The sequence below is a fragment of the Pseudophryne corroboree genome, chromosome 1 (assembly GCF_028390025.1).
Source record: "Pseudophryne corroboree isolate aPseCor3 chromosome 1, aPseCor3.hap2, whole genome shotgun sequence".
Taxonomy (NCBI): domain Eukaryota; kingdom Metazoa; phylum Chordata; class Amphibia; order Anura; family Myobatrachidae; genus Pseudophryne; species Pseudophryne corroboree.
The window spans coordinates 685235058-685260739 of record NC_086444.1 but is presented as its reverse complement, the minus strand read 5'-3'; the positions used below and the strand labels follow the sequence as shown (position 1 = coordinate 685260739).

General features: G+C 44.2%; 1 protein-coding gene and 1 pseudogene across 1 annotated transcript in view; one reads left to right on the top strand and one right to left on the bottom strand.

Annotated features, from left to right (window-relative positions):
* HSH2D (hematopoietic SH2 domain containing) overlaps positions 1–25682 on the top strand; it is a 244086-nt gene that overhangs the window by 38777 nt on the left and 179627 nt on the right. The gene's annotated exons all lie outside the window — the stretch shown is intronic.
* On the bottom strand, positions 568–687 carry LOC134949621 (5S ribosomal RNA; annotated as a pseudogene).

The following is a 25682-nucleotide window of genomic DNA, read 5'->3' as shown; positions in this document are numbered from 1 at the left end:
AAGATGTATATGTTAGTGTCTATTCTATTAAAGAATTTTCAATTATCATACAGTGATCTGAGACTTTATATTGGGGGAGTTTTGAAAAATAACAATTGTTGCAAAAAAGTGACGTTTTTTTGTTCAAACAGTGAGGTGGACAAAATGTAGAATTAAACCATGGACCATATTTATACTAGTCACTTTGTGGCATAAAAAGGTTTTGAATACATTTTTTTGACCTTAGAGAAGTAATAGATAACCTTGTACACATGGTATAGGCATAGGAATAATTTATGAATGGTGATGGTCAGTGAGGAGATAAAAATAATTATAAACTAGTATCTGATATCAGTTATGTGCATATGTGCTAGACAGCGTGGAACCATTTAGGATACGTTAGTATATTCATAATATATTACTTAGTCATATACTAGTCATTGGTGATATATATAGATAAAAAGTGCATATGTGTATGACTGGTTGTGAGAGTTGGTGATGTGTTAAATTAATTATTTGCTATCAAGAACCTGTGCAATAGTGATTTAGCCATCTATTAATATTATTTCAAGCCTGACAAGGCTCGCTCTTCTACAGTACCCAATATTCGCAAGTAGTTACCCACTTGTTACTGATTGGGCCCAACACTGCTTAGCTTCCAAGATCGGACGGAATTGGGCGTAGAACCAGTGCGGTATGACTGTAGCATATAATGAAATAAGTCAGGCATATACTATAAAAGTTTTTTATTAAGATAATTAGTGACTATATACAGTGTTTTACAAATAGTGGTGATCGGAAAGTAAGTATGATGATGTGAAGCAAGCTTGAGAAGGAAAGAATTGGCTTATCTGTATCCAGAAGATTTTGGAGGGGGGTACTTCTCTCATAGAAATGGAGCGATTTCATATCCCTCATTGAAGCCCATGGGGTGTGCAGTTTTTAGTTGGAATATCCAAAACATCTCTCTTTGAGAGAGCTTCTTGGCAAGGTCTCCACCCCTTTCGCCACTGGTCACGTGTTCGATGGCTTTGAAAGTCATCTCTTCTGGATTACAATTGTGTTCCAGTTTAAAATGTCTGTACAGCAAGTGAGTCTCTACTTTGTTTTTGATACTTCGTACATGTTCCTGTACTCTAATTTTCAAGGTTCTTTTTGTTTTACCTACATATTTTTTGTGGCATGTACATTCCAACAAATAGATTACGGATGTAATATTACAGTTCATGAATTCTTTGATTTTGAATTCTTGTGTGCCGTCTGTATTGCAAAAAGTTTTTCTGTTAGGATTAAGAAATTTGCAGATGTTGCAGTGTCCACACTTGTAAGATCCGATGCATTTGGGGAGAGAGTTGGATTTTCCCTCTAATGGTATTTCTTTTAGCATGCTGGGCGCGAGGATGTCTTTCAAATTACGTGATTTTCGAAATACTAGTTCTGGTTGTGGTGGAAGGATCTTCTTTAAGATGGGGTCCATTAAAAGTATGTCCCAGTGGGTTCTTAGTGAAGTCCTGATGGTTTGTTCATGAGAACTGTAAGTAGTAACAAAGGAAATAGACTCCTTTGGTGCCGTTTTTTCCTTATAGGTCAGCAAATTTTCTCTCTCCAAATTTCTTGTCTTGGTAACAGCTTTGTCTAGTATAGTTTTTGGATAAAGTTTGTCCTCAAATCTTTTTCTGTATGTTTCAAGTTGTTCCTCACATTCTTCGTTTTTGTTGCAATTCCTCCTTATTCTATGGAATTGAGAGGAGGGGATGTTGTTCTTCCATTTTTTGGAGTGATTGCTCTTGTAGTGAAGGTAGCTGTTCTTATCAACATCTTTTATAAAAATTTTTGTAGACACTGCCTCTTTCTCTCCCATTAAGATTAGATCCAGGAATTCAATGGACTCTTTGTTCAGATTGTAGGTAAAAGATAAATTAAAATCATTGATCTGTAAAAGTTTAAAAAAGTCCAGAAATGATTCGGCACTCCCATCCCATATGATCAGGATATCGTCAATGTATCTTTTATACATGACAATGGATTCCTTGAAGTGTTGCGTGGTGTATATGTGCTTCTCCTCCCATCTTCCCATAAATAAATTGGCGAAGCTTGGGGCAAAAATAGTCCCCATAGCGGTGCCGCACCGTTGTAGATAAAATTTGTCTAAAAATTTAAAATAATTACGGCTTAAAATGAATTTCATAAGATCGCAAATAAAATTCCTATGGGGTTCGGTGAGAGTGTTATCTTTGTCCAAGTATTCTTTGCTTGCTTCAATTCCTTTTTCGTGCTCGATACAGGTATATAAGGATTGCACATCAATAGTTATCCATATATATGACTCTTTCCATTTCACTTTCTTGACTTCATTCAGGACCATGGGAAGTGATGTCACAACTATCCATTCTTAATTGCATGTGCTATAAATAAGAGTACCTGTTCAGTAGTCCCATACCCCCTGATGAAGTCAGAGTGACGAAACGCGTTGGGTGTACCTCCATTGACTCTCCACCTTAAAAAGATAAGCAGCATTCTCTCTTTTTTTGGATATTCTATCATCACTGCCTTTATACTATTTATATTATTGTTTTAGCTATCCTTTTAGTTGGTATTAATTTTTAGCATATACCCTCCGGCTTTTAAACCCACTGTGACATTTTATTATAACTGGTTTTATACCTTGGTTTTATATTTTTTGTATTAATAAATATACTACTATTTTTTTACGTATCCAGTTAGTCTCTTCATATTTTTTATTTGACACCGTTGGTCGCTGTAACCCTCATCCCCCCTCTTTTTATACAATTTAACCTAGGCAGTTTATCCCTGCCTAATACTTGAGGGTTAGCTGACGCCTTGAATTATTTAAGGAGTGTCTGATTCTGTCATATTTATCTATCTCACACACACCTGTGGCGCCATACTTCCACTGTCCAATATATATATTTATATACAGTTGACCAGTTGTGTAAAGGCTATGTATAATTCATTGTGTAGGGGACAGGTCAGTGCTGTGTAAACCATAAAGCCAGAATACATATGACATATCACTATTAATTCAAGTATCAATATCTGGTCTGCATTTTATTGAATATAAACACACAGAATTCTGATGTGCATGAATGTGTGTTTGAGCACACAATCAAGAATCTGCATATCTTTAGCTATTGTATCGTATCTGGCTTCTTGTTTGTTAGAGACAATGATAACACGGGATCAATAGGATCATTACCAAGCCTCAATTGTTCCTGTTAACAATTGAGGCAAACAGTGGTATTTACCCATTCAATTAGTCAAAGGTCTCTCTTCCATGGACACAATGCCTGCTTGGACAGAGCAATCTGATACTGTATGTTTTAGGACACTATAGGAATTTGTATTTCTGGCTGTAATACATTTGAGTGTATATTTTCTGTAAATAAATATTTGTTATTGTGTTACAGTATGATATTTATGAACAAATGTGTCTTCTGCCGTAATGTGCACAGTAACTTGATGATGCGGTCATTCGTGCCCTACCGTATTAGCTTATAGCATGCGTATTTGACGCATGCATTGTAGACGGATCCATTAGTAAATGCCATAGAGTAGTCTAAATATCAAAATATGCAATTTGACTTTGACACACACTACTATCCTCTTTCTCATAAATGGCCCTTGGGTCACTTATGTCATTTGCTCGAAGGATCTGAAAGGTACTAATGGGAGGTATTTCAGGCTCCAGTGGCAGAACATTTTGACTAATGGGCATCACCCTTCTGAACATTGGAACATAGACAGGAGGCTGAAGAGCAGAGGAAAGTGAACCCATTGCAGATTTTGAGCTACTCTGACACCCCTTACTAAGGATAATTGGCACACACTTCAAACACAGGTAAAAAAGCAACAATATCAATCCCCAGATTACTACATACCATAAGAATCCGGCTATCAGAGCTGATATACCTCTTCCTAGGAATCCAAACGGATCCCATACTTCTCCTCCTATCTTTCTTATTCCTTCCTGCATCTTTTCCACTTCTCTAATGTGTCCTTCCAATATCTAAATTATAAGCTATGTAAGTGCAACACTCCTGTCCTATCAAGGCACAAGTTCCTCCCTCTGAGGCCAACACTTGGTCTAAAGAAAACCTGTTTTGCAAAGCTACTTTGCGCACTTGGGATAATTCTTCATTCATTTCACGTATGGCATGACTGGTTTCATTTACTATTTTATCCATATAGTAAGTGTAAGCTTCCAGTCTTTCTGACAGACTTCCTACCCCCACCTGGGGAAAAAGTGAGTAAAAGAATTGCTCCCATCTATTTTTATACACTATCCCTCTCCTTACCCTATAAAATACTTCCCTATAATCAATATTACGTGGGACTCCGTGTCATTTTCTTGTGACTCTTAGCTTGGTGGCTGCCGTAGAAAGGACACACTTACCTGATCCCTCTACTGCTAACCATGAGTAAGCATTTTTCCTAAAGAACCAGTAAAAGCCTCTAGGGAGTGCGACACCTGCCACTCTTATATTTGTGAGCAGGGTTGAGAGAAAAGAGTGGGTTTTGTTACCTATCTTACTATAGGGGTCCAGGCCATGAATGTTCACACTTCCTTCCCAAGTTCTATGCATGAATTTTTTGACATTACAATAAATATCTCTAAATGCATGTCTTCCCCATCCTTCCCATTCAGTACCAGGACTCCTCGGGGATACTCAGTGTTCCCCATCTTTTGTCTGTTGACTATGCATAAGGACTTGGTTCCACCATTATCTAATGTCCCTTGAGCTGGATCATTATGAACCACACAAATGGCAGGATGTCCCACTCTGGCTACTATTGCTAAGGGGAGTGAATTTATTCTCTGAGGACGAATTCTGGTGCTAAAGTTGGTTCCAGAGAAACACTCTCTTCCCAGTATACCCAGTCAAATCTCACTGCTTCTTCCCAAGTTACCAGAATGGCTATCAAGGGTATCCCTGACTCAGCTGTCATTGGCAAATGCATACACCCCCTACAGTCAGTCACATTGTTAACTCTTGCAATGGCCTTATGGATGGCAAGTATAGCATTCTTTCCTTTTATCTCGTGTCCATAGTCAGTGATGTGAGTCTCCAGCATGACAGGAGTTAACATAGAGAACAGGATCCAAAGTGTATACATTTTCTTCACAGGTAGAGAAGCTTTGCTTCTTTCCAACTTTAGGTGGCAACTCACCAGGGGCTTTATTGCATCCTTTCTGGTGGTCATGGTCCTGGGAGCAACACAGGTGAGGTGGTCTGCAGGATGTCCTCGGGTTCACTTCGGGGCAGGTCTGAATTGACCTTTTTGCAGTGCGATGCGTGTACTCAGGTGGATCTTTTGCCAACTCTCACTGCTGTCGGAGTCATTAACAGCACCTGGAATGGTCCTTCCCACCGCTCGGACAAAGAACTGCAACATAAAAAGTTTATCATCACAAAGTCACCAGGCATCAAATCATGACAGGCCGCAGGACTGCTTGGCTGTTGGGAAATAACAGCATTGTGAATTGTCTTGATCTGTCTACTCATATTAATAAGATATTTAACAGTCACATCTTGGGCTGTAGAGAGGTCTGGGGCCAGGACCATCATAAGATTAGGCCACTTCCCAAATAGAATTTCATATGGGAAAAGGCGTAATGGTCCAAGGGCGTGGTTCGGATAAAATGCAAAACAAGTGGCAAGGCCTCAGGCCACAAGGGTCTGGTTTGTTTGGTACACGTCTGCAATTTACTCTTTACAGTCTGATTTAATCTACATTTTTGCACTTGACTGGAGGTGATAGGGCACATGTAGCTGTTGCTTAATGCCAATCATTTCACTCATTTCTTTGAATAACCTTCCTGTAAAATGCATACCTTGGTCAGAAGAGATAACCTGGGGAGTCCATACCTACAGACTAATTCCTGCACTATCTTTTTGGCTATTATATTAGTTGTTGATGTGGCTACAGGCCACGCTCCACCCACCCACTAAACAGGTCTGTTAAAGTCAAAAACTTACTCCAATTGTCTTACCTTTCGGAGCTGAATGTAATCAATTTGTACCACCTGAAATGGTCTCTCTGTGGCAGGAAGGTGTGATGATATTGTAGGCACTTTTCTACCTGGATTGTTTTGGATACAAATTAGACAGTCTTGATAAAATTTAGTAGCCAATGCAGAGAATACAGGGGTGTACCAGTAGGTCCTGAATAAATTAGTCATTGCAGTTTTAGATGCATGGGTCAGACTATGGGTGACCTGAGCCAATGCAGGTAAAAGTGATCTGGGTACCACTGGCTTGCCTTCTTTGCTGCGTCACAAACCATCAGCATCTGACACTGCTTTTGACACTGTGGACCATCCTCTCCTACTGCAAATCCTTCACTCCACTGGTCTGCGTGACACTGCCCTCTCTTGGTTGTCATCCTACCTTTCTGACCGTTCATTCTCTGTCTCCTCTCATGACTCCACCTCCCCCTCACTTCCACTAACTGTAGGGGTACCCCAAGGTTCTGTCCTTGGTCCTCTTCTCTTCTCTCTCTATACGTTCTCACTAGGTAAGCTGATTAGTTCTTTTGGTTTCCAATATCATCTCTATGCTGATGACACTCAAATCTATCTTTCCTCTCCAGACCTCTCCCCTACTCTCCTCACTCGTATCTCCAACTGTCTCTCTGCTATCTCTTCCTGGATGTCCCAGCGCTTTCTTAAACTTAACATGTCTAAGACCGAGTTGATCATGTTCCCTCCCTCCCGCATAACCTCACCTCCTACAATCTCATTATCTATTGATGGCACTACTATCTCCTCTACCCCCCAAGAGCGCTGTCTTGGAGTAAACCTTGACTTCTCCCTCTCCTTCAAACCCCACATTCAGCACCTCTCACAAACCTGCCGTTTTCATCTAAAAAATATTTCCAGGATCAGACCCTTTCTGACCCAGGATGCTACTAAGAGTCTTATCCACTCACTGGTCATCTCCAGACTGGACTACTGTAATCTCCTCCTGACTGGCATTCCTGACAAATACCTCTCCACTCCAATCTGTCCTCAATGCTGCTGCCCGGCTCATTTTCCTCACCAAACGCACTACGTCCACCTCTCCTCTCTTACTAGACCTCAAGCTTCTCACACTTGCTTACAAAGCCCTCACCCACTCCTCTCCCATCTACATCTCTGATCTTATCTCGCTTTACACTCCCACCCGTCCTCTTCGCTCTGCTAATGCTCGCCGACTCTCCTGCCTACGGATTACTTCCTCCCACTCCTACCTCCAAGATTTTTCACATGCTGCACCACTTCTCTGGAATTCCCTACCTCTCCCCCTCAGACTCTCCACCTCTCTACAAAACTTCAAACGGGCTCTCAAGACCCATTTCTTCACCAAACCCAGCCAAATCTCATCCTAAACCTCTGTTCCACGCTCTCTATGTACCCCATCTGTCTCACCCCTGTCTGTCTACCCCTCCCCTTTAGAATGTAAGCTCTCACGAGCAGGGCCCTCTTCCCTCATGTGCTTACCCTTTTTTTACTTTAATAATCTTCAGATGCACCAAATCCAGCAGTCTTCTGCCACCTGATACTTATTCCAGTGTCATCTGCTGATGTAGCTATGTTTATTTACCCTGTACTTGTCCTATATTGTCGTCAACTGTAAGTTGCTGTTTTCCTGTTTGATTATTTGTTTATGTACTCTGTAATTGGGTGCTGCGGAACCCTTGTGGCGCCATATAAATAAAGGATGATAATAATAATAATAATAATAATCTGGCTAGCACCCTTCCTGCTCCCAGGTTGAGATTTCCTGTGAACTGGAAGTTAATTGCATACAAATCAATGTTTGTGTATCAGGTATACATATTTCAGACATTTCATATACTTGTTCTTTTGACATGGCAATGTAAATATTTACAATTTTGTCCTTTGCTAGTTTGCAAGCTCTAGTTACAGCTACAAGCCCAGCACTGTGAGCTGAGTGAGGAGCTGGCAGGGGTTTGGTCTCCAACGTATCACTCTGTGTGCATACAGCATATGCAGACCCAAGGCTGCCGTCCTCTCATCTTAGGCAGCTTCCATCAGCGAACAATGATAAATCTGCATAAGGGATGGGTTCATCAGCAAGGTCGGGACGTGAAAAAAGTTCTGTGCTACAATTGCAACAGAGTTGCCTACCCTCCCTCATTCCGCAGGAGACTCCCTGAAATAGTAGCAATCTCCCTCACTCCCTGAATAGACCAGCAATCTCCCTGATTTTACTTTACATTCTTGGGGTAAAAAAATAAATCAGAGCTACATACATTCAAAGGAGTTAATCAGTGCCATTGCCCTGCATTGTTATAAGGAAACAATGATCCCTATGGCTACATGCATTTTAAATAAGGTTTCTCTTGTCCACTTACAGTACCTCTTGTAAAACACAATACACGAACATTTCCTGAAAAATATCAGTGTCTTTTCTTCAACAGGTAGATATTACAAACTTTGGGGCTCATTTACATTTGGATGTAAGTAATTTTTATGACATGCCTCTCCAATGTAGCAGTACACGTCCGCACTGATAAGTGTTACTTTCACAATCTCCCTAAAATGCTTTTTCAAAAGTAGGCAAGTATGAATTGCAAGGCAATCGTGTGTGTCTTGTGTGCCCCCACCTTCCCCCTCCTCCCCCCTCCTCCCTCTGAGTCTGTAAAGACTCATCCCCTACAGGCAGAAGGGTGGCGGGATTCAATGTATTGCAGCACTGGATAATGAGATTACTGGGTGCCAGCAAAGCTAATTCCCACTTAGTGAGCCTTTAAGTGGTTAAATGCTGTGTTTATTTACATGTAAGTAGGGTCGCTACTGCATGAGGCACATACAGATACAGTCGTTGATTCAGGACAATGTCTGCAGATTTGTGAACTAATGTAGCGGCAGCAGCTACTGCCCGCAAACAAACCAGCAAGGCCCTGGCGACCGGGTCCAAAACAGCACTGTAGTATGCTACAGGTCATTTTTTATTTACATGCCGTTGAGTTAACACCCCTGCAGAATGTCCCATCACTTTATGACATTACAGGGAAAAAAGGCTTGTTATAATGTGGAATGCCTAGCGCTGTTGGTGGTATTAATGATTCTTTTGTCCACAGTTGCTCAGGGATTTCTGGCAGCGCCTGTAAGACAGGCATAAGCCTGTTGTCATCATACTGCCACAGGGCATCTTGTACAGTATCAGCGTGTTGTTCTGGGACATGCAGAAAGATTCCAGCAGACAAGCAGCTGATAGAACACCTAAGTTTTGCAAGGAGATCGCGACTAAGCAAAAGAGTGTGTGTTTGTAAGAGGACCTATAGTGACAGTCAAGGTCTCTGAAAACACCATTTCAATGAGACTGTTTCATATTCCTACTGCAGTGACAGTTTTGTCAGAGGTAGGAAAAGCCTGACTACCTGCTATTAATGAAACAGAAGCTTTGGTGTCTATCAAGCAAGGTAATTGGCTTTTTATTTATGATTTAATTTACCATGGGATCGTGTTTATCTGTAGCTAACACTGGATACACTGGAGCATTGACCTCATGTCAATCTCTATTCCCGGGATGTTGTCTAAAATCCCTGCAATTGTCAGAGATGTTTAGTCTCCCTTGCACAGAGGGTTTCTTGCAATCGTATGACAAGTGTCCTTTTTCTCGGCAGTTGTAGCACATTTTAGCTCTCCGGGGAGCTGGCCCCTCCCACTGGAGACTGTCCTGTGTGCTGGCTGAGCCATCAGCTCAGCTGCTTTGATCTGTGCATTCATTAACTTCTGCTGCCTGTTTGTATCTTTTTCAACTAAATTGTTTTAGTGATGTCTACACCATTCGATGATATTAGCAAGGGTTTTGGTTTTCCAATCAGGGGACTGGGTTTTGAGTCTAGATTGTATCGGTCTTCTCAATCCTTCTACATACGAAGTTATCAATAACGGTGCCAGATCTGGCTTTCCTTGTATATCAGGAATGCCACTGTGACACTTTACAGTTTTAAAGAATTTGGCAGTGTAATCTGCGACTGATTATTTTTGGTCTTGAGCAATTCTCATAATTTTTGTCCAATCAATTATGTCAGGGACTGTTTTGTTAATTGCTGTTTCTAGTTCTAACCATTTGGCAACTAGCTGATCACGATTAAGCTCATCAGCAGTAGCATCCTATTTTAAAAGCTGCATCAGGGATGTGTAATCATGAAGCGGCAGCAGCAACTTGGGGGGTTTCTGCGGACCGTTCACCTTCTGCTCTGCTGATAGAGGAAGGAACAGAGGCAACAATCTGGGAAGTGTCTATTGCCAGTGCTCCTTGACTCTGTGGGTTCTGCATAATCTGATGCAAGTAGGGGTATAATGCCTCCTCCCTTTCTCCAGTTTCCTCATCTCTGTCTGTTTTCAAGGCCATAGTCCTTGCCGCATAAGGCAGAGGGTTTTGTATTAGAGATGACAATAAAAGTGCTTCAGCTACCCACAAACAATAAGACTTCCATTCATTACAACTTTTCAACTAATTTCCTAAATTATTTAAAACATTTGCATCAAAGGTACCTGTTAGAGGAAATGTTAGATAATTCTGTGTTTTCTTATTCCATTCTTTCAAATATTTCACAGCAATATCTACATGCTTACAACACATAACTCTAGCCAGTGTACTCAGAGAAATTTCCCACTTTGTGGACTGATTTTGCCCCATTTGCCTTGCCACTTGTGTACACAAATCTCCTCAAAAATTGTCTCCACAAGCAGATGGAGTCTTCTGCCACAGCAAGGAGATGAATCAATTATTTCAATACCGTTAAGTATACCCACAAGCGTCACATCTCACGGAGTACATGACCCTTTTTCCCCTCAGGCTTTTGTAATTTCTCAAACAAGAAAGTTCATTAAGCTCTATTTCCTATCAAGTACTTACAATACCTGCTATGAGAAATGGCCTCCCACAATTTTCCTCACACCTTCATCATACCTTGGGCAAGAAAAAAGTCACACAGATATATTTCTTTCCCCTGGGTTCTTTATAAATGCTGATATGAGATGTTTGCTCTCTTGTCCCTGGTATGGGAACAGAGTTCAGTTTACATTTACTCAGTGCCATTCATCTCGAGTTGATCGCACCAAGCAACTTTTTGCTGCTGGTGCGATCAACTAATCTCCACCTATGGGGTAGTGTATTTTAGCATAGCAGGGCTGCGAACGCTTGTGCAGCCCTGCTATGCTAAAAAAGTTTCACACAAGCCTAGCCCTGTCTTTACCTGTGCTATGGATCCAGCGATGCAGGTCCCGGCTTTGACGTCAGACATCCGCCCTCCGTTCGCCTGGACACGCCTGTGTTTTTCTTACCACTCCCCAAAAATGGCTGGAAACAGTGAGTATTCATCACAGAATGCCTCCCACCTGTCCATCTTCTTGCGATCACCGCTGCGATCACAATTGTCTCTAGCGGCGGTGTTGCCAGGCAACAACACACGTGCGCACTGCTTCTGCCGTGCATGCACATCTATGACCTGTTCACACTGCAGCAAAGAACCGCTGCGTGCAAACAGGTCGGAATGACCCCCTTAGTACGTAATACAACTGTAAGTTATACAATTTATCCCATTTATATTAATAATTTATGGAAAAACATACGGTTAGAACCTGAAAATACGGGAAAAGCAATATATGCACAAATTTGAGTGCTACAATAATAAAAAATAGCAGTGATTTCTGGAAAAAAAGGTGTTAGACGTTAGTCCTAGAAAAAGAAGTATTATTCATTATAAATAAAAAAACACAGAAGGATATGCTCTGTCGTCTGTTCCTTACCTCAGGAACGAGGTTCTTTTTGGAGCGAGCACTGCACACCTGGGACAGGCGTACCATATCATTATGCTGCATAAAGGGAAGGTAGGAAAGTTTCTTACTTTACAGCGCTGTTTGGTTTCTGCGACAGAAGATCCAGCAGCCGTGTTGTCTCATGTAGGCAGTGTGATATCCAACCAGGCAGAAACACCAAATGCTGTAGAAATATATTAATGAGATACGCCAGGATCAGATGAAAAAGCATATATGGATTATTCGCATCCAGGCCCAGATGGGTGTCAGAGAGGACGGTGGCTCAGTGAGACAATTTGAGTTACAGGGCTCACAGTTTATATAATATACAAAACACATTACATCAGAAATGGCACATGACAGAGAACACAATCCATCTTTATTACTGTCATCCAAACACGATACTTATTCTTAATTATGGGCCTGGAAAGACCCCTGGGCAGTCACTTAGGGGCCAAGAGTTAGTAATAGAGCACTTTCCACCACTCTCAGCCCCCTAATGATGGAAAGATGCCCTTTTCAGCAAGTCATGCATAGAAAGCATAATTAGTAAGAAACACGTGCAGAGAGAGATGAACACTTTTATATACTGTTCAAAATATATGATTCCTGCACCCAGAATTACATTGATACACCAAGCTTTAACCCTATAAGCATTCAGTCTCAGTATAAGGGGTCAAAATTTCTCTGACACACCCCATTGTGTGCTATTCCTGTAACTTTTACCTCCACTGATTGCATACCCTGCCAGCAGCAACCTACGTAGTGCGCCCAGATGGCTGCCTCAGATGGTTCCTCTGTGGGCAGGGTGTTCTTCATTTGTATCTTTCCGTGCAGGGTATAACATACTACTACACCCATGTCAGTTTTCCCATACATGCATTTGGCTCTTGTATGGCTCATCTCCCACAGTGTAACCTTCGTAATGCGCCCAACATGGCTGCCTCATCTGGTGCACTTGTGGATGGGATGAAAAATACAATACCTGATGGTTTTGTTGGAAACCTACTCTGAACTTTAGAACTCTGCAATCTCCCCATTTTGTGTTATCTCTTCTAGGGGTGGACTATTCCAACCTGGGTAAGCCTACGCAGTGCGTCCAAGATGGCTGCCGCATCTGGTACCTTGTAAGGATGGAATACACAACCCTTGGAGGTTACTACCAAAAATGCCTACACCAATCATGCATTATGCTTTCTGTGTGCTCAAGGTTTTTATGTCTGTGTGGCTTATCTATTGCTGTATTACTTAAATCTTCCATATTATGTGCATTGTTTTTGATGTCTGTAAAGCGCCTTGAGAAAGAGTTGGAGAAAGAGTGCTACTGCATATACAGTAAATAAAATTATTATTATTAAAAATTTGATTAGACTTGATTGACAGGGTGGGATCTGCCTCTGGTTTCTTCGTTAATTTTGAAAAATCACAAGACTTCTATTTAAAACAGGGATTTTATTGTCCCATGTGGGCTGCACAGTTGTCTTTGAAATGAGCAAAAAAGAAGCATCCATACCTGGGTCTATTTCTTCCTAAGAATATTACCAATTTATACAAAATAAATATTTTAAAAAACGGTCTTACAAATCACAGCGGGTCTCGGGGGGATGAGCTGTCTCCAACTCTTTTCTGGGAAGAGCGAATCTTCTTAGAATTTTTTATTTCCCGAAACTCCTATATCCACTACAGGTTCTCCCTATCTTATTATCCTGACAGGATCTCACTCAGATAACCTCCCTATACTGAAAATTTATCTGGAACAATAACCGTGCGAGGATTGGTCTGTTTAAACTGTGTCAAGAAAAATGTAATGGAGGAATTAACTTCCCTGACATCTTTACATATAGTTATGCTTTTTATGTCTGTTACATAAAGGATTGGTTGTCTAATGAGCAAACTTATACCAATATACCATTAGAACTAAATTTTACTAAATTTAAACTAAACTAAACTTTAAACTAAATTTTAAAGAGGAAGGCCAATTAAGGCTGAAACGCGTTGGAAGAACACGACATGATCTAACATTTATCATCTTTAAAAGATCAGCTGACAGCATCAACCGCTTCCCGATCCTACAGTCTCCTTCACTGGCTAGTGAAGTAGAGCCGCCGTCAGTGCTGCAGCGCGCCGGGGACTGAATACCTACAACAGGCTAACAGTACCCGGAAGTGCCGTAGCCGCCGGTGATCTCGTCATCCCGGAGGTCCGTGCATCGGTGTGCAGGTTGCACACAGAGGTTCTACACCGGCCAGGGAGCGAGACGGAGGGACAAGCAAGCACAGCGGGGGACGAAAGACAAGGACGACCAGAAGAAGAAGGGTAAGTATATGCACCTGAGGGTTACGGGACGCCGCACCCCCAGAACATATATCCCCCAACGTATACCTGCATTTCTATTTTATACCCAAGAATCTACTGCGGTTAGCAGGACTAAAGACGGCTCTATCTAGGGCGGAACATCACATTTAACAAGTACATTTGCGATCAGCAATTGAATTATTTTATTTATTTTTTATTTTTATTTCTATATTTTGTTGATTGGATCATTTGGGCGCATTAACTTTGCGGGCCTATGATAATGGTCAGAGATTATTAAAAGTAATTTACAGGAGAAAATTCACGCAATTTGCATGGACAGAATTAACCCTGAACAATTTAAGGATAACCCATAGTATTAACAAAGTGTCTGGGAGGAGCACTGTGACTCCCCAATAAAAGTTTAATTGATACCTTAAGTTATTATTATCTGTTTGACATCAATACAATCTATGATTCACACCTGTGACATAATATTATAATCAAGACTACATAGATAAGGTGAACACTGACACCCCATAAGTTCAATTATCAGGGGCTGAGCGCTGTGTTATACATACTCTGCAATTTTTATGTGGATATTAAGCTTGGAACCTACTGTACCTTAGATGTTTAAAGATACATTATTTTTCATTTGTCATTAGGGATGAGCGGGTTCGGTTCTCAGAGAACCCGAACCCTACCGAACTTCACGCTCTGAGCCCTGATCCGAGTCAGGCTCGAGTTTTACCGCCTGACTTGGAAACCAGAACGAGGCAAAACGTTATCATCCCGCTGTCGGATTCTCGCGGGATTTGGATTCCATATAAGGATCCACGTGTCGCCGCCATTTTCACTCCAGCATTGGAGAGTGTATAGAGAGGACGTGTCTCCAATCTCTTAGTGTCCTCAGTGTCCGTGTCTTGTGCTGAATCTGTCCAGTCACAGTGCTTGTGTCCTCTGCTGCCATATGTCCAGTGCTGCTGTATAGGGTGCTGTGTTGTGCTGCATCAGTTCAGGGTGGTGTATTGTGCTGCATCAGTCCAGTCACAGTGGTGGTGTCCTCTGCTGCCATATGTCCAGTGCTGCTGTATAATATATATTAATAAGTCCCTTAAAGTGTTGCTGTGTTGTCCTGCATCAGACCAGTGGTAGTGTCCTGTGCATCAGTAAGTCAGTTCATTGACCATTCACAGTGGTGTCCTCCGCTGCCGGATGCCCAGTGCTTCTGTATAAATCCAGTCCATTCCTGTGGTGCTGTGTGTCCTGCATCAGTCCAGTGGTGCTGCCATATAAGTTCAGTGGTACTGTCCTGTGCTGTATATTATTTACTCCAAATAAAGGGGTTATTAATATTTCTCTAACGTCCTAGTGGATGCTGGGGACTCCGTCAGGACCATGGGGATTAGCGGCTCCGCAGGAGACAGGGCACAAAAATAAAGCTTTAGGATCAGGTGGTGTGCACTGGCTCCTCCCCCTATGACCCTCCTCCAAGCCTCAGTTAGGTTTTTGTGCCCGTCCGAGCAGGGTGCAATCTAGGTGGCTCTCCTAAAGAGCTGCTTAGAAAAAGTTTTTAGGTTTTTTATTTTCAGTGAGTCCTGCTGGCAACAGGCTCACTGCATCGAGGGACTTAGGGGAGAGAAGTCAACTCACCTGCGTGCAGGATGGATTGGCTTCTTAGGCTACTGGACACCATTAGCTCCAGAGGGATCGAACACAGGCCCAGCCATGGAGTCCGGTCCCGGAGCCGCGCCGCCGACCCCCCTTGCAGATGCCGAAGATGGAAGAGGTCCAGAAGCAGGCGGCAGAAGACTTTTCAGTCTTCCTGAGGTAGCGCACAGCACTGCAGCTGTGCGCCATTGTTGTCAGCACACTTCACACAGCGGTCACGGAGGGTGCAGGGCGCTGGGGGGGCGCCCTGGGCAGCAATGTATAATACCTTTTTATGGCTAAAAATACATCACATATAGCCCTTGAGGCTATATGGATGTATTTAACCCCTGCCAGATCTCACAAACTCCGGAGAAGAGCCCGCCGAAATAGGGGGCGGGGCTTATTCTCCTCAGCACACAGCGCCATTTTCCTGCTCAGCTCCGCTGTGAGGAAGGCTCCCAGGACTCTCCCCTGCACTGCACTACAGAAACAGGGTAAAACAGAGAGGGGGGGCACTTTTTTTGGCGATATTACTATATTTAAGCTGCTATAAGGATACAACACTTATATAGGGTTGTTCCCTTATATATTATAGCGCTTGGGTGTGTGCTGGCAAACTCTCCCTCTGTCTCCCCAAAGGGCTAGTGGGGTCCTGTCTTCAATAGAGCATTCCCTGTGTGTCTGCTGTGTGTCGGTACGTGTGTGTCGACATGTATGAGGACGATGTTGGTGTGGAGGCAGAGCAATTGCCGGTAATGGTGATGTCACCCCCCAGGGAGTCGACACCGGAATGGATGGCTTTGTTTATGGAATTACGTGATAATGTCAGCACATTACAAAAATCAGTTGACGACATGAGACGGCCGGCAAACCAGTTAGTACCTGCCCAGGCGTCTCAGACACCGTCAGGGGCTGTAAAACGCCCTTTACCTCAGTCGGTCGACACAGACCCAGACACGGACACTGAATCTAGTGTCGACGGTGAAGAAACAAACGTATTTTCCAATAGGGCCACACGTTATATGATCACGGCAATGAAGGAGGCTTTGCATATCTCTGATACTACAAGTACCACAAAAAGGGGTATTATGTGGGGGGTAAAAAAACTACCTGTAGTTTTTCCTGAATCAGAGGAATTGAATGATGTATGTGATGAAGCGTGGGTTAACCCAGATAGAAAAGTGCTAATTTCAAAAAAGTTATTGGCATTATACCCTTTCCCGCCAGAGGTTAGGGCGCGCTGGGAAACACCCCCTAAGGTGGATAAGGCGCTCACACGCTTATCAAAACATGTGGCGTTACCGTCTCCTGATACGGCCGCCCTCAAGGATCCAGCTGATAGGAGGCTGGAAACTACCCTAAAAAGTATATACACACATACTGGTGTTATACTGCGACCAGCCATCGCCTCAGCCTGGATGTGCAGTGCTGGTGTGGTCTGGTCGGATTCCCTGACTGAAAATATTGATACCCTGGATAGGGACAGTATTTTACAGACTTTAGAGCAATTAAAGGATGCTTTTCTTTATATGCGAGATGCTCAGAGGGATATTTGCACTCTGGCATCGAGAGTAAGTGCGATGTCCATATCTGCCAGAAGAAGTTTATGGACACGACAGTGGTCAGGTGATGCGGATTCCAAACGGCATATGGAAGTATTGCCGTATAAAGGGGAGGAATTATTTGGCGTCGGTCTATCGGATTTGGTGGCCACGGCAACTGCCGGGAAATCCACCTTTTTACCTCAGACCCCCTCCCAACAGAAAAAGACACCGTCTTTTCAGCCGCAGTCCTTTCGGTCCTATAAGAACAAGCGGGCAAAAGGACAGTCATATCTGCCCTGAGGCAGAGAAAAGGGTAAGAGAGGGCAGCAAGCAGCTCCTTCCCAGGAACAGAAGCCCTCCGCGGGTTCTGCAAAGCCCTCAGCATGACGCTGGGGCTTTACAAGCGGACTCAGGAACGGTGGGGGGTCGACTCAAGAATTTCAGCGCGCAGTGGGCTTGCTCACAGGTGGACCCCTGGATCCTGCAGGCAGTATCTCAGGGTTACAGGTTGGAATTCGAGAAGTCTCCCCCTCGCCGGTTCCTAAAGTCTGCTTTGCCAACGTCTCCCTCAGACAGGGCGACGGTATTGGAAGCCATTCACAAGCTGTTTTCTCAGCAGGTGATAGTCAAGGTACCCCTCCTACAACAGGGAAAGGGGTATTACTCCACGCTATATTGTGGTACCGAAGCCGGACGGCTCGGTAAGACCTATTCTAAATCTGAAATCTTTGAACCTGTACATACAAAAATTCAAGTTCAAGATGGAATCACTCAGAGCAGTGATAGCGAATCTGGAAGAAGGGGACTTTATGGTGTCCCTGGACATAAAAGATGCTTACCTGCATGTCCCAATTTGCCCTTCACATCAAGGGTACCTCAGGTTCGTGGTGCAAAACTGTCATTATCAGTTTCAGACGCTGCCGTTTGGATTGTCCACGGCACCTCGGGTCTTTACCAAGGTAATGGCCGAAATGATGATTCTTCTGCGAAGAAGAGGCGTATTAATTATCCCTTACTTGGACGATCTCCTGATAAGGGCAAGGTCCAGAGAACAGCTGGAGGACGGAGTAGCACTAACCCAAGTAGTGCTGCAACAACACGGGTGGATTCTGAATTTTCCAAAATCTCAGTTGACCCCGACAACACGTCTGCTGTTCCTGGGAATGATTCTGGACACGGTTCAGAAAAAGGTGTTTCTTCCGGAGGAGAAAGCCAAGGAGTTATCCGAACTTGTCAGGAACCTCCTAAAACCAGGAAAAGTGTCTGTGCATCAATGCACAAGAGTCCTGGGAAAGATGGTGGCTTCTTACGAAGCAATCCCATTCGGCAGATTCCACGCACGAACTTTTCAGTGGGATCTGCTGGACAAATGGTCCGGATCGCATCTGCAGATGCATCAGCGGATAACCTTATCACCACGGACAAGGGTGTCTCTTCTGTGGTGGTTGCAGAGTGCTCATCTGTTAGAAGGCCGCAGATTCGGCATACAGGACTGGGTCCTGGTGACCACGGATGCCAGTCTGAGAGGCTGGGGAGCGGTCACACAGGGAAGAAACTTCCAGGGAGTATGGTCAAGCCTGGAGATGTCTCTTCACATAAATATACTGGAGCTAAGAGCGATTTACAATGCTCTAAGCCTGGCAAAACCCCTGCTTCAGGGTCAGCCGGTGTTGATCCAGTCGGACAACATCACGGCAGTCGCCCACGTAAACAGACAGGGCGGCACAAGAAGCAGGAGAGCAATTGCAGAAGCTGCAAGGATTCTTCGCTGGGCGGAAGATCATGTGATAGCACTGTCAGCAGTGTTCATTCCGGGAGTGGACAACTGGGAAGCAGACTTCCTCAGCAGACACGATCTACACCCGGGAGAGTGGGGACTTCATCGAGAAGTCTTCCACATGATTGTGAACCGTTGGGAAAAACCAAAGGTGGATATGATGGCGTCTCGCCTCAACAAAAAACTGGACAGGTATTGCGCCAGGTCAAGAGACCCTCAGGCAATAGCTGTGGACGCTCTGGTAACACCGTGGGTGTTCCAGTCAGTGTATGTGTTTCCTCCTCTGCCTCTCATACCCAAAGTACTGAGAATTATATGGCAAAGGGGAGTAAGAACGATACTCGTGGCTCCGGATTGGCCAAGAAGAACTTGGTACCCGGAACTTCAGGAGATGCTCACGGAAAATCCGTGGCCTCTACCTCTAAGACGGGACCTGATTCAGCAGGGACCATGTCTATTCCAAGACTTACCGCGGCTGCGTTTGACGGCGTGGCGGTTGAACGCCGAATTCTAAGGGAAAAAGGCATTCCAGAAGAGGTCATTCCTACACTGGTTAAAGCCAGGAAGGAGGTGACTGCACAACATTATCACCGCATTTGGAGAAAATATGTTGCGTGGTGTGAGGCCAGGAAGGCCCCCACGGAGGAATTTCAATCGGGTCGATTCCTACATTTCCTGCAAACAGGATTGTCTATGGGCCTCAAGTTGGGGTCCATTAAGGTTCACATTTCGGCCCTGTCGATTTTCTTCCAGAAAGAATTGGCTTCAGTTCCTGAAGTCCAGACTTTTGTAAAAGGAGTACTACATATACAGCCCCCGGTTGTGCCCCCAGTGGCTCCGTGGGACCTTAATGTAGTTTTGGATTTTCTCAAATCCCATTGGTTTGAGCCACTCAAATCGGCGGATTTGAAATATCTTACATGGAAAGTAACCATGCTACTGGCCCTGGCTTCAGCCAGGAGAGTGTCAGAATTGGCGGCTTTATCGTATAAAAGCCCATATCTGATTTTCCATTCGGACAGGGCAGAACTGCGGACGCGTCCTCATTTTCTGCCTAAGGTGGTGTCAGCGTTTCACCTGAACCAGCCTATTGTGGTGCCTACGGCTACTAGCGATTTGGAGGATTCCAAGTTGATGGACGTTGTCAGGGCATTGAAAATATATATTTCAAGGACGGCTGGAGTCTGAAAATCTGACTCGCTGTTTATACTGTATGCACCCAACAAGCTGGGTGCTCCTGCTTCTAAGCAGACGATTGCTCGTTGGATTTGTAGCACAATTCAACTTGCACATTCTGTGGCAGGCCTGCCACAGCCTAAATCTGTCAAGGCCCATTCCACAAGGAAGGTGGGCTCATCCTGGGCGGCTGCCCGAGGGGTCTCGGCATTACAACTCTGCCGAGCAGCTACGTGGTCGGGGGAGAACACGTTTGTAAAATTCTACAAATTTGATACCCTGGCTAAAGAGGACCTGGAGTTCTCTCATTCGGTGCTGCAGAGTCATCCGCACTCTCCCGCCCGTCTGGGAGCTTTGGTATAATCCCCATGGTCCTGACGGAGTCCCCAGCATCCACTAGGACGTTAGAGAAAATAAGATTTTACTTACCGATAAATCTATTTCTCGTAGTCCGTAGTGGATGCTGGGCGCCCATCCCAAGTGCGGATTGTCTGCAATACTTGTACATAGTTATTGTTACAAAAAAATTGGGTTGTTCTTGTTGTGAGCCGTCTGTTCAGAGGCTCCTACGTTGTCATACTGTTAACTGGGTTCAGATCACAAGTTGTACGGTGTGATTGGTGTGGCTGGTATGAGTCTTACCCGGGATTCAAAATCCTTCCTTATTGTGTACGCTCGTCCGGGCACAGTATCCTAACTGAGGCTTGGAGGAGGGTCATAGGGGGAGGAGCCAGTGCACACCACCTGATCCTAAAGCTTTATTTTTGTACCCTGTCTCCTGCGGAGCCGCTAATCCCCATGGTCCTGACGGAGTCCCCAGCATCCACTACGGACTACGAGAAATAGATTTATCGGTAAGTAAAATCTTATTTTAATCCAATTTTTTTACAGGGTTTGCCCTGTGAGGTGTAGGGGTACACTCTCCTGTGCCGCATATTGTGTTATATAACTCCAGAAAAATAATGGAGAATAAAAATTTGGAGGATAAAATAGGGAAAGATCAAGAACCACTTCCTCCTAGTGCTGAAGCTGCTGCCACTAGCCATGACATAGACAATTAAATGCCATCAATGTTGTCTGCCAAGGCCGATGCCCAATATGATAGTAGAGGGCATGTAAAATCCAAAAAGCCAAAGTTCAGTAGAAAAAAACAAAAAAAGAAATGTACTGTAAATGTCTGAGAAGAAACATAAACTTGCCAATATGCCATTTATGACACGGAGTGGAAAGGAACGGCTAAGGCCCTGGCCTATGTTCATGACTAGTGGTTCAGCTTCACTTGACGATGGAAGCCCCCATCCTCCTGCTAGAAAAATGAGAAGAGTTAAGTTGGAAAAAGCACAGCAAACAACTATACATTCTAAGATGGTATCACAAATCCCCAAAGAGAGTCCAAGTGTGTCGGCGGTTGCGATGCCTGACTTTCCCGACACTGGATGGGAAGAGGTGGCTCCTTCCTCCATTTGCATGCCCCCTGGAAGTGCTGGAAGGAGCACCCACAGTCCAGTTTCTGATATTCAAATTGAAGATGTCACTGTTGAAGTACACCAGGATGAGGATATGGGTGTTGTTGGTGCTGAGGAGGAAGGTAAGGATGAGGAATATGATGGTGATGTGGTTTGTTTAAATGAGGCACCGGGGGAGACACCTGTTGTCTATGGGATGAAGAAGCCCATTGTGATGCCTGGGCAAAATACCAAAAATGCCACCTCTTCGGTGTGGAATTATTTCTCCACAAATCTAGACAACAGGTGTCAAGCCGTGTGTTGCCTTTGTCATTCTGTCAAGGGGTAAAGATGTTAACCACCTAGGAACATCCTCCCTTATACGTCACCTGCAGTGCATTCATCAGAAGTCAGTGTCAAGTTGTGAAACGTTGGGTAAGAGCATAAGCAGTCAACTGACACCTAAATCCCTTCTTCCTCTTGTACCCAAGCTCCTGCAAGCCACACCACCAACTCCCTCAACGTCAACTTCCTCCTCAGTCAGGAACGTCAGGCCATGCCACTGGCAAGACTGAGGAGTCCTCCCCTAACCGAGATTCTTCCGGAGGAACCTTGAGTGGTACACCTGCTGTTGCTGCCGCTGCTGTTGTTGCTGCTGGGAGTCGATCGTCATCCCAGAGGGGAAGTCGGAAGACCACTTGTACTACTCCCAGTAAACAATTACTGTCCAACAGTCCTTTGTGAGGAAGATGAAATATTTGCAAAGCAGATAACTGAGGCCTTGACAGCTATGTTGGTGTTAGATGTGCGTCCAGTATCCGCCATTAGTTCAGTGGGACTTAGAGAATTGATTGAGGTACTGTGTCCCCGGTATCAAATCCCATCTAGGTTTCACTTCACTAGGCAGGTGATACCGAGAATGTACAGAGACGTCAGAATAAGTGTCCTCAGTGTCCAACAAAATGCAGTTGTATCCACTGTCCACTTAACCACGGACAAGTGGAACAGGGAGGACTAAGGACTATATGACTGTGACAGCCCACTGGGTAGATGTATTGTCTCCCGCAGCAACAACAACAGCAGTGGCACCAGTAGCAGCATCTCACAAACGCCAACTTGTTCCTAGGCAGGCTACGCTAAGTATCACCGCTTTCCGTAAGAGGCACACTGCTGACAACCTCTTACGGAAACTGAAGGACATCATTGCACATGAGCTTACCCCAATTGGACTCTCCTGGGGATTTGTGATATCGGACAACGCCACCAATATTGTGCGTGCATTACATCTTGGCAAATCCAGCACGTCCCATGTTTTACACATACAATTAATTTGGTGGTGCAGATTTTTTTTTTAAATGACAGGGGCGTGCAGTAGATTCTGTCGGTGGCTCGAAAAATTGCGGGCCACTTTTGGCATTCAGCCACTGCGTGCCGGAGACTGGAGTGCCATCAAAAACACCTGAACCTGCCCTGCCATCACCTGAAGCAAGAGGTGGTAACGAGGTGGAATTCAACACTCTATATGCTTTAGAGATTGGAGGAGCAGCAAAAGGCCATTCAAGCCAATACATCCACCTATGATATAAGCAAAGGAGGGGGAATGCACCTGACTCAAGTGCAGTGGGGAATGATTTCTGTCTTGGGCAAGGTTCTCCAACCATTCAAACTTGACACACGTGAAGTCAGTTCAGACACTGCCAGCTTGAGTCAGGTCATTCCCCTCATCAGGCTTTTGCAGAAGCAGCTAGAGAAATTGAAGGAGGAGCTAAGATGGAGCGATTCCGCAAAGTATGTGGGACTTGTGGATGGAGCCCTTCATCCGCTTTGCCAGGATTCAAGGGTGGTCAATCTGTTGAAATCAGAGCACTACATTTTGGCCACCGTGCTCGATCCTAGGTTTAAAGCCTATGTTGTATCGATCTTTCTGGCAGACACAAGTCTGCAGAGGTTCAAAGACCTGCTGGTGAGAAAATTGTCAACACAAGCGGAACGTGACCCATCAACAGCTCCTCCTTCACTTTCTCCTGTAACTGGGGCTGCGAGGAAAAGGATGATTTCCAAGCCCACCCACTGGCGGTGATGCAGGGCAGTCAGGAGCGAGTGCTGACGTCTGGTCCGGACTGAAGGACCTGCCAACAATTACTGACATGTCTACTGTCACTGCATATGATTCTGTCATCATTGAAAGAATGGTGGAGGATTACATGAGTGACAGCATCCAAGTAGGCATGTCAGACAGTCTGTACGCTGGCAGGAAAAAGAGGCAATTTGGATGCCCTTGCACAAACTGGCTTTATTTTACCTAAGTTGCCCCCCCTCCAATGTGTACTCTGACAGAGTGTTTATTGCAGCCGGTAACCTTGTCAGCGATTGGCCTAGGAGGTTACTTCCACAAAATGTGGAGAAGATGATGTTCATCAAAATTAATTATAAATTCCTCCAGGAAGACCTTTACCAGCAATTGCCTCCAGAAAGTACAGAGGGACCTGTGATGGTGGATTCCAGTGGGGACAAATTAAAACTCTGTGAGGAGGAGGATGTACACAGTGAAAGGGGTGAGGAATCGGAAGATGAGGATGAGGTGGACATCTTGCCTCTGTAAAGCCAGTTTGTGCAAGGAGAGATTAATTACTTCTTTTTTGGTGGGGGTCCAAACAAACCAGTCATTTCAGCCACAGTCGTATGGCAGACCCTGTCACTGAAATGATTGGTTTGTTAAAGTGTGCATGTCCTGTTTATACAACATAAGGGTGGGTGGGAGGGCCCAAGGACAATTCCATCTTGCACCTCTTTTTCTTCTTTGCATCATATGCTGTTTGGGGACTAGTTTTTTAAAGTGCCATCCTGCCTGACACTGCCATACAACTCCAGGGGTACTGCCGTATAAGTCCAGGGGTACTGCCATATAAGTCCAGGTCAGTGGTGCTGTCTTGTGCTGCATCAGTCCAGTGGTGGTGTCTTGTGCTGCCATAAGTCCAGTGGTGGTGTCCTGTGCTGTATATTATTTACTTCAAATAAAAGGGTTATATACATTACTTATATTATTATCCAAATCATTTTTACAGGATTTGTCCTGTGTGGTGTAGGGGTACGCTCGCCTGTGCTTTATATTATTATAATAGCTCCAAATAAAAGGGTTATTATTATCCAAATTAATTTTACAGGCTTTGCTGTGTGTGTGTGTGTGTGTGTGTGTGTGTGTGTGTGTGTGTGTGTGTGTGGTTTAGGGGTACGCTCTCCTGTGCCACCAATATTGTACGTGTATTACATCTGGGCAAATTCCAGCACGTCCCATGTTGTTTTTGCTGCACACTTGTATCGCTTGGCTTAGTCATACAGCTACCTAATTGCACCTCTTTTTCATCTTTACATGATGTGCTGTTTGGGACCTTTTTTTATATCTGCCCTCCTGTCTGACACTGCAGTGCCACTCCTAGATGGGCCAGGTGTTTGTGCCGCACACTTGTGTCGCTTAGCTTAGTCATACAGCTACCTCATTGCACCTCTTTTACTTCTTTGCATGATGTGCTGTTTGAGGCCTAGTTTTTTAAGTGCCATCCTGCCTGCAACTGCAGTGCCACTCCTAGATGGGCCAGGTGTTTGTGCCGTACACTTGTGTCGCTTAGCTTAGTCACACAGCTACCTCATTGCACCTCTTTTACTTCTTTGCATGATGTGCTGTTTGAGGCATAGTTTTTTTAAGTGCCATCCTGCCTGCAACTGTAGTGCCACTCCTAGATGGGCCAGGTGTTTGTGCTGCACACTTGTGTCGCTTAGCTTAGTCATACAGTCACCTCGGTGCAACTTTTAGGCCTAAAAACAATATTGTGAGGTGTAAGGTGTTCAGAATAGACTGGAAATGAGTGGAAATGAATGCTATTGAGGTTAATAATACTGTAGGAGCAAAATTACCCCCAAATTCTGTGATGTTAGCTGTTTTTTTTTTTTTTTTTAATCATCCAGATCCAAAACCAAAACACAAAAGGATGGTTTTGGCAAAACCAAGCCAAAACAAAAAC